This window comes from Lissotriton vulgaris, chromosome 3_1, assembly GCF_964263255.1.
Source record: "Lissotriton vulgaris chromosome 3_1, aLisVul1.2, whole genome shotgun sequence".
NCBI lineage: Eukaryota > Metazoa > Chordata > Amphibia > Caudata > Salamandridae > Lissotriton > Lissotriton vulgaris.
Window position 1 is genome coordinate 273466390 of NC_141689.1, and position 9722 is coordinate 273476111.

The window sequence follows — 9722 nt, forward strand, 5'->3', positions numbered from 1 at the left end:
AGATCAGAGCATTGCATGAAATCGAGGTCAACATATGATTTAGCACGTGTAAAATGGCAAATGCAGCACATTCCACCCCTTGACCTTCGATTCACCCATCATACCCCCTTGGTATAAATACCATGGATCTGGGACGAAAAAGGGAGAGCACCCCTTGACCCTTGAACATCACCATTCACATATATCAAAAATAAAATCACTGAACTAAAGGCACAGCTATGATCGCATCTTTTAACGGCAAAATTGGAATTATTGCAAAGTAACTAGCAACTGAATATCATGATTGAAAAACAAAACTATCATTGGGGCACTGTATCTGGTAACTGTAAAAGCAGTATCAATGCATAATAACCAGCAACTAAATAAAATCTAACTGAAGATCTGATTGTCATTAAAACATTGCATGTCTCATTTAAAGGCAAAACCTTAAAAACGAAATTGTCAGAGTGAAGGATACAAGACTGTAGGCCATATTTGAAAGAGTAAAAACTGCATTACAGAATCAAAAACGTAATCAATAACTCTCGTGTTAAAGTGACTACTCAAAAACATTGAATTCAAAGCAGATCATAATGAACTGGTTTTCTCTTTTTGTTCTTTTTACACTTACTGCATTACTTAAAACAAGAACTCAGGTGAAATATCTAAAAACAATTCAGCTTGTGTCATTTGAACCTCTAATAATGAAACTGCAAATTCTACTGCCAAGGCAGCCAACTGTAGCTCAGAAAATATCTACTCCAATTGCAGCAAAGTGTCTCTACTGAAAAAAAGTGTTCTTTTCTGTGAAAAAAGCAAAACAAAACAAAAACACCACTGTCTCTTGTCAGGGTACACAAGCAGTTCTCCTGTGCGAAAGACACACAGCTCCCATGCTTTCAAAGTCAGCCTCACTTGAAGGGGACAGTTCCAATTGTAGCACACTCTGCTAATCCCTTCTTCGCTTAGAAAGAAGCAGTCCATCTATGTAGATGGCAGCTCTCTGGCATCCATCTTCATCAGTATCCCCTCGACAAGGAAGAACCCCATCTGATCTGGTTCTCCATAGATCATCAGCTCCCGTCTGCCATCAGCCCCAGGACATCACCACCGCCCAGTCTGGCTCCAGGCTTGGGCGGGGGGGGGTTTGGGGTTCCACTCTCCAAAAAATAACAAACTAAAATAGTAAAAAGGGGGGGGGGGTGAGGGCCCATTCATACAGGGAGGATATCACTTGCACCCCAGCACCGCAATCTGAAACGATAAACAAGTATCACATGTCTTGCGAAAAACTTCAATTCAAAAACACATAATGTTCTTTTTACATCTCTCAAGGTCCCATATTTTATTTCTGTCTGCAAAGCTCTCCTCTAGATCTGGGGAATAGTTCAAGAATACTACCTGCATTATATCCTCTAAATGTATTTGGGCAAAATCTGATTTTTCTTTCATAGCCAGAGGGGCTGGGGAATTCAGCTTCACTCCCTTTGCACTTCTAGCTAGCAGACCCCCTCCCTTCGCAGATGTCCGCGTCCCAGGGCTGTCTCAATTTCAACCCTAACAGAGCCTGCTCTCTGCCTCGCAACCCTCCCTTCGAGGAGCTCACATTCCAAGAGCGAAGCGCCTGCCAATTTCTGTCTGCCCTGCCTACCTCCTCATAGGGAGGGGGCATGATGGTGATGAAGCCTGCACCTTTGCAAGCCTCCCTATCTTTCCAATTAAAGGAAGCTTCACAGTCTGAAGAGTGGAATCCCCCCTCCTTTACACTGAGCTCTTCCGCGGACACAATTTGGGTGCTCGCCAAACATAACAAGCAGGGAAGACTCTGCTCCTGTACTCGCTTTTGAGCCCCACCTTCACGAAATGCTCCGAGGCAGGCTGTGCTATCTTTTTCTTCAAGGTCAAAGCCTGTCAGTTCCCAGCCATTCACAACCTAAAAGCTGTGGAATTTTCCCTTAACAGCATGATGTTAAAAAACCCTTTCTTTCGTCTTTGACAAAAAACAGACTCAACCTCTTTAGACCTCCATCAACACCGTGTGTTCTATTTCTAAATGCATGCTCTTCTGTTTAGCTAATTCAGGCAAATTTAAACTATCATGTATAAAACATTGGCAACTTTAAAAAGTCACATACAAAGTCTTACTGTACTTCTGTAATAATATCTGGGACAGCAACAGTCAAAGAAGGTATATGTTTGTTTAATTTGTAACAGTCAACTGTCATGGGCAAAGAATTATCACATTTGTGCCCCAGCTACATAAAATCATTTTAAACATTAGTTATTGGGGTCACCAACCCTGCTTCTGTGAAATTCTACCAAACTTCTTTTCTGTTTATATGGGCCATTTTACCACTAGTGCGACCTCCCATAAGCAAATCACATTTTCCCTCACGCTGTTCTGTCCAGTATCTTTTAGTGTGCAAAAGCACATCGCCATGGGCATTTGTTCTGCATCTGAAATTAAAAGTCCCTGCACTTCACTGTAGCTAAAATGGGCACATTGCTTTTGGGTAAAATCACAAAATAAATTTTTAAACCTTTTAACTAACCAGTCATACACACTCTGCTGTTGTACACTTTCAAAAACACATGGGTACATTTCTCTTTTAAAGCACCGTTCATAATACACTGTTGTGTCTGATTTATTTCCACCACTGGTGATCGTTAATTCTAAAACACGGGTCTTCTTATCTTTCCTTCCTGACTGAAAACCCTCTTCGGAAGAATTAATTAAAACAGCCTGTGTAATTGGCAACCTGACTAGATTTTCTGTAACATTTTTCACATGTAAATCATGCACGTTTAATTCTGTTGTCAAAGGAATATTTTCACACTGGTCATCAATAAACATTTCCTTCAGCTCTTTTTGCAAATGCTCAAATTGTGGACGCATGTTAAACAACACATTAAAAATAACCCCACTGTCTATGTCTGAAATGTCATCCCACCTTTCAGGGTTATATTCTGAGATGTTACTTTCATGTTGCAGCTGAGCACATTTTAAATGCATCTTTTACTGAACACTTTTAAAGGAATCCTGCCCTTTCTGCCTAACGTAAAAAAGCTATTCACAAGCCCTTTATACAAAACACATTTAAACACACAGCAATTCTCCTTCAACCAAACACAATTAGCTCACTCATGAGCCAGAACACCATATGGGCTACCCCCATGCAAATAAATCAACTGATATCTGAGAGTCTGCTTTCAATTACTAAAAAAAAACAATATTTTCCCCTTTTAAATCAACGTTCATATCCTGCCGACTACGCCAAAATGTATTGCTTTGCCCACTTGCGTAATCTGAACTTACGCACACCACTTACTCACAGAGAAACTCCAACACTCCACTGGAGGTAAAAATGAGCTTTATTAATATTGTAGGCAAAGGCAATAAGTCACTGCAACAAAGAAAGTCTTAGGCACCGAGTGAAAGGCAATAAACAATGAATACACCACACTATATACATAAATATGAAACTGTGAATACAGGTATATAAACAGTTAATGTACAAAGCACCTCACCAGATTCATTTGCAGCACCGGAGACTTCAACATCCCTAGGCCAAGCACTGAACACCAGGTCGGGAACCCGCAGACCGGCAGCTCAGGGAGTAATCTCTTCGGGTACCAAAGTTGTCCCGCGAGTGCGTCCACTCCAAGACTGAGTTCCTGAGCTCCACCCCACAGACACCGCTTTTTATAGCTTAAATGAACCTGTTCGAGAAGCCTCTAGCAGGCGCTCTCGCCCATCTATTCACAAGTGCTGGCCCCCTTCTCTGCATCAGACCCACCCAGACAGACCTGGCCAGATTCTGTTTAGGTGGTGTCGAGGCAAAAGACATTCCTTTCCCACTCTCCGGCCTTGGAGACTGGCACGGCCATCCTCCCTCTGTCCTAGCGATAAGTATGGAATGCGTGAAAACACTCTGAAGGTACAACATAACTTCACGAGGCATCCTCAAGAGATGCCTCGCACCTGCTTGTACTGGTTTACATGAATAACATGTTTATTTTACTGCTGAAGTGTAACTCCAGGTCAAGGCAGCTAAAAATGGAAGTGCGATGCAACAAAATGGAAGATCAGAGCATTGCATGAAATCGAGGTCAACATATGATTTAGCACGTGTAAAATGGCAAATGCAGCACAACCAGTTACTAGCCTATTTTGCATTTCTCTAAACTGATTTGGAGCAGATATAATAAACTGTCACCCATTGAAGCACAGCAGGCAAAAACGCTGGCCTGCATTGCGTGACAGGGAGAGAGCGCCATATCCACAGAGATGTGGTTTTCTCCTCCCCTCTTTCTAGCGCCGTTCAAAATTTTGCCCCCATGTGCCACTCACATACCTTTGCACCATAGTGCAAGGGTGTGTTCGAGAGTCTTGCGTAGGTTTTGTACTAGAATTGTTCCCTTCCATTACAGAATACTCTACATAGACTACATTTAAAAATGTTCCTACTTTTTATATGTATTGTATAGTGCGGCTCGCAAAGACGGAAAAGAAAAGAGAAATTACCATTTAAGGGCTGGGTTTCAAAGGCGTTATTTTTTTAAACACTGTCTCACATTTTTGGTAAATAAGTTTTTGCGTCAAAAAGTGTGGGTAGTTGCATGGGAATGTCCAAGTAACTCCCCTTTTACGCTAAGTAATGCAAAACAGCACTTTGTGCTGCTTTGTATTACTTTTAGTTATTTTTAAAACCAGTTCTTCGCTGAAATGTAAATAATAAAAAAGTTGTACTGGTTTGAGCCTCTTGCATGACGCAAAGCCAGTGCACAATGTTAGCAAATCACCCCCTTTGTCTTCATGGGCAAAAATATTTACTGCTCCAACAAAACAACCATTAAACAGGGGACTTTCTCCAGTGGGAGCTGGCATCTACGCAGAGTGGGATGCACAAGATCAAACAGAATAAAGTAACAAATAAAATTAAACACTTACCGGGTCCTCCGCACTGGACCTCTTCTTTCTCCAACTGCAGCCCGGCCTTCTGGAAACTCCCTTGACAAATCCTGACACTGCCCTCATGCCGCATGACAGCAGCACCCTGATTGGAGGGAGTGGCCTCACTCAGCTCTCCACTGCGCTCTGTAGGCCGCCACTTGCTCTAATCCTGCTGTTTCAAAACAGCTGGATTTGAGATTTTTAAAGTGCACATGTGTGACTGGCCATTGCAAGATGACCAGCCTTAAGACATGCGCCCCTTAAACAGTGCACATACAGCCCACCCTCTGCCCTGATGCTGTCACTCATCAGGCCCCGCCCTGTCCTGACACTCTGTCCAGGACGGGGGATGAAAAATAAAAAGGTAATGAATTAACATTTTATTTTTCATCTCTTGAGCTTTGGGGTAGTTTAAGTAGGGCCACACTCCTCCGCTCCTACAGAGCAGCTACCCCTGCCTTTCACCCTGTTGAAACACATGGGCATTAAGTTAGACACCAAGCTTTACCTGTCAAATCATGTGACCTCTGTGGCAGGGACTTGTGTGGGTCTGTTGAGGCAACTCAGGCAACTGGTACTCTGCCTATCACTTTCAACTCTGCGCACTGTGGTGACGGCCCAGAATGTTGTTGCGACAGGACTACGGCAGCACACTATACATTGGGCTTCCAGACAAGCTACTAGGTAAGCTGCAAGTAGTAATGAATGACGCAGCGAGATTAATTTTTAAGCTCCCAAGACGTGCACATGCCACTCCACTACTGCAGCAGCTTCACTAGCTCCCAATTAAGCAGAGGGCCAGGTTTAAGGGCCTGTGTATTGCACACAAAGCTCTTTTCGGTCTGGCACTGAATACATTAAGGACCGCCTAAAGAGATATGTGCCTGGTCGTGTCCTCCGCTCTTCTGAGGCAGGCCTGTTGACCTGTCCACGATTTGACAAAGTCACCATGGGCGGGCGAGCTTGCTCAGTTCTGATTCCCCAACTTTGGAATAAGTTGTTGGAGAGTCTGCGTAGGGAAGCCACTCTCCTTCCATTCAGGAAAAGACTAAAGACATTCTTGTTCACACAGGCCTGGGGACAAGCTGAGCTCTGACTGGGTTGGCTTGGTGATAAGTAACTGCTGGTATGGTTTTGTAATTCTCATGAGCGCTAAGATACTGTTGGTGATTATGCGCTATACAAATGCCACTTAACATTAACATGTACGCTTGCCTCTGGCAGGAGCACTTTCTATGGTAGTTCACGTTTTTGTTCACCTAAATGGTACTTAGGTGCGCACCACGGTTTGTGTTCCCATGTTTCTACCAAACAGTATATGTCTCTGTGTTAACTGGCTCTCGAAAGATAGGTTTCATCTTTGGTAGTAGGGTTAGTACGAGGTTTTGGTAACAGTGCCTAAACTTTAAAAAAAGTTGTTAAGGGTCCCAAAGTGGTGTTATTCCAATAACAGTCTCAAAATACTATTGATAGTTGAGTCCAATAAAAAAGGGCACTGTACCAACAAATTATAGGTATTTCTAGGAATTCAATTTTCTTCCTTTTCTTCACAGCGAATGGGGAAGCAACTGTATCCTTGGGCTTTGCCTATCCGACAGAATTTACATATCAACTCAACAGGCTCTACAACAATGCTCCAAAACCCATGGAATACTAACAATGCCCAGGAAAAGCATGCATCTCAAAATCATCCCACCTGAAGAAGGCCTGTATGACCTGATGATCTTTGCAAAGCCGGCAGACACAAAAGGCGCCTACGGTTGGGTCTGCTCATACCAGGTTGAGTGTCTGCAGTCCGACTACACAGAAGCACTGCCGGAGAATCCCTTTAACTTCTGGGGTCTCCATCAGAAAGTCAACGATTTTGGGATCAAGGAAGTAACTGCAGTGGAGAGATAATTTCTGCAGACACAAGAACAGTAACCCTAACCTTTGAGACCGTACGACCATTGCTAGCAATGTATGAGCTAGTTCATGATGGTTTAGATGAATCTGTAAGCAAGCAATGTATTGTGTCCCAGATAGAATATGACAAGTTCAGCTGCAAGGTCTTATGCCTTCTCCTGGGTTATTACAGAGTGTCGGTGTTTGTTAAAGACCTGGAAGAAGAGAAATTCAAGAATGCTGCCAACCTGCTTGTTCACTGGGGTTGTCCAGGAAATTGTAATGAGTTGTTTCCTTCTGGCCTACGCAATCACTGTGGACCCGGCCTAAAAGCAAAACACGCTGCATTATCAAATCCAAGTCATCCTGCCCCCATCATAAGCACTAAATTGGGCAAGTGCAACATCACCTTCCATACAAGTTCAGACATCGAGGTCAGTGCGGTGTTGGATAAGGACCATTTGAAAAACAACTGCTACCCTATGGAAAGGTACATTTTGCTTACGCACCTAGATCAGAAGGTCAGTGTGAGCGTCCTCCTTCCAGAATCCGGACTCTATAAGGTGGGACTTTTTGCAGGAAGCGGGGAAGACAGTGAGTTCTCACATATCTGCGATTATGTGGTCCGTTGTTTTACCAACCCGCAGTAGCCGCCCTTCCCTAGGGTGTACAGTGCTTGGAAGAAAGGATGCACACTGCTGCAGCCCAGAGCGGTAGTGCTCCTGGAAGAGAGTAGTGTGCGCGTCAGACTCAAGATCCCAGAGGCGTGCAGAGTCGTTGCAACCGGGGCATCAAGGACAGATCTCCATCTTACCAAGAGCAAAGTCTGGGATGGCGATGTGTTTACAGGGCCATCTGGGAATATCCTTAATAGCAGCCAAGTTCAGTCAGCATTCCAAATGTATGAACGTGATCGTGGCTTACGAGATAGGAGATATAGCAAATAATGTAAAGGGGTCTTCGGGGTAAAGATATATCACAAGGCAATGGGGGACATGCACAAGTAGAGTGCAGCCAACTGGAATTGATTTGTAAAGACATATTTCTCCATTATTAGCAAGCAGCAATCTCCCTAGATTCATGAAAAGACAAGAAGGACTTCCAAAAAAGAATTATAATTATTTGTTTTTCATATCTCATCGGCTGCCACAGTTTCGCAGCTATGGGTGCCGTGAAATAAAGCAAAAGGTTAAAAGAGTGTCAAACCCTCCAATATTCGAGCTAGAAAACTGGCGCCTGTACCTGTGGCCTTACAATAATTGAAGTGGGTGCTTTCACCAACTAACCCAACAGTATCAAATGCAGAGCAGGATTCAGCTCCATGCCACAGATTTTACTGAATGTAAATTTATTTTAAAAGGATATTCTGAAAAGTTACTATGGTTGCGGCCTTCCTGGAGATTGATGCACTCAACTATCTCATCAGGTTCTCAACAAGTAGGTTCCGGAATTTGAACTCATGAACAGTATAGATACTAGAATTGTATTTACCTGGTGAACCAATTTGCTATTACCTAGTGGACCAATTTGCGAGAGTTGCAAGTCACAATTCTGCGCAATTTACGACTCCCTAGCCTGAATGGTCGTACATCTGGCCCTTTGAGGTGTATACATTCATTCTGTACGCTAAAAACCCACTGACTGCGAAACATGCACTAGCGTGCTCCACATATTGGCATCAGTCAACAGGTCAGTGTTATAGGCTTCATTGTCTGCAGATATTTTCTGAAAGGAAGCAGCTTTCGAAATATAGAAGGAACTCGTTCTTACTCAGGATACCTGAGCTCTTATAATTGTTTTTAAGAGTATAATATTAGAGTACTATATGAATAGGCATTTCAGGAATACGCATCTGCCCGTCTACCTGTTTACACCCAAACATGCCTGCCCGCTATTGATCATATCATTGGCATTTCTGTCTTTTTGGCATTCTGTTGTATCTATCTGAATTTGTCTTTTCCCCTCTATATATCTGATTTTCTATCTATTCGTCTTTTTGCATTACTTTCTTTTTACTTGGTTTTCCGTTCATTGGTCTGTTTGCTGTCAGTCAGTTTTTCGATTTGTCCCTCTGTTTGTCTGTCTTTCTGATAAAGCATCTTTCTCTATGTACCTCTGCCTGTTCTTCTGTCTGTCTCTCAATCTTTTTTGTCCATTCTTGTGTCTAATGCTCTAACGGCCCCTGCATCATCCATCCACACAATCACTCACCCATTCAAATTCATTCATCCATCCATGCATTCATCCATATATCCATACACCAGTCGCTGTCTCTCAATTTTCTGATTCAATCTCTCTCCTTCCCTCTCTTGTTATATGTTTCTATTTCTATATATCTCTCTAGGCCTAAATCACAAGCCACTTTCTATAAATACTTTTGGCTTGCTTCTTACTCCGAACTTAGGTGGACCTCTAAAGTCACCTCGACTAACATAATAATTCTAATAACATCACGTGTGTGATTTCACATGCATCATTGTTTTGTTGTGTGATGTTGCATTAAAAATGTCCCACTAACTTTCAGTATGGGTGACTCATTATTCAATTGCTATTCTGAAACATTTACAAGTGAAAGCTTATTTGACCAGGCTAAATGTGAAATAGCAAGAACAAGCCTTGTTTAAGGGAATTGGTTTGGCTTCCAAGTGAAAGTGCAGCTTTACAAAAAAATGAATGTATGAGTATTGTGGATGGATGAATAGGTGATTGCACAACATGAGTCAATGGTTGGATAATTGTATGATGCCACCCATTCAGTTACTACTCACCCATTAACATGGTCACTCATCTTTGCATTCATTTAATCACACATTGACTATTTTTTTCATTTGTCACTCACCAATTTACAATACCACAGACACAAATTGGCCAGTCGATGCACTTTCAGGTATAAGTCTGACTTATT

At 42.6% G+C, this 9722-nt stretch overlaps 1 pseudogene; it reads left to right on the top strand.

Annotated features, from left to right (window-relative positions):
• Positions 1-5556: 5556 nt before the first annotated feature.
• On the top strand, positions 5557-7786 carry LOC147726314 (kyphoscoliosis peptidase-like; annotated as a pseudogene).
• The last annotated feature ends 1936 nt before the right edge of the window (positions 7787-9722 follow it).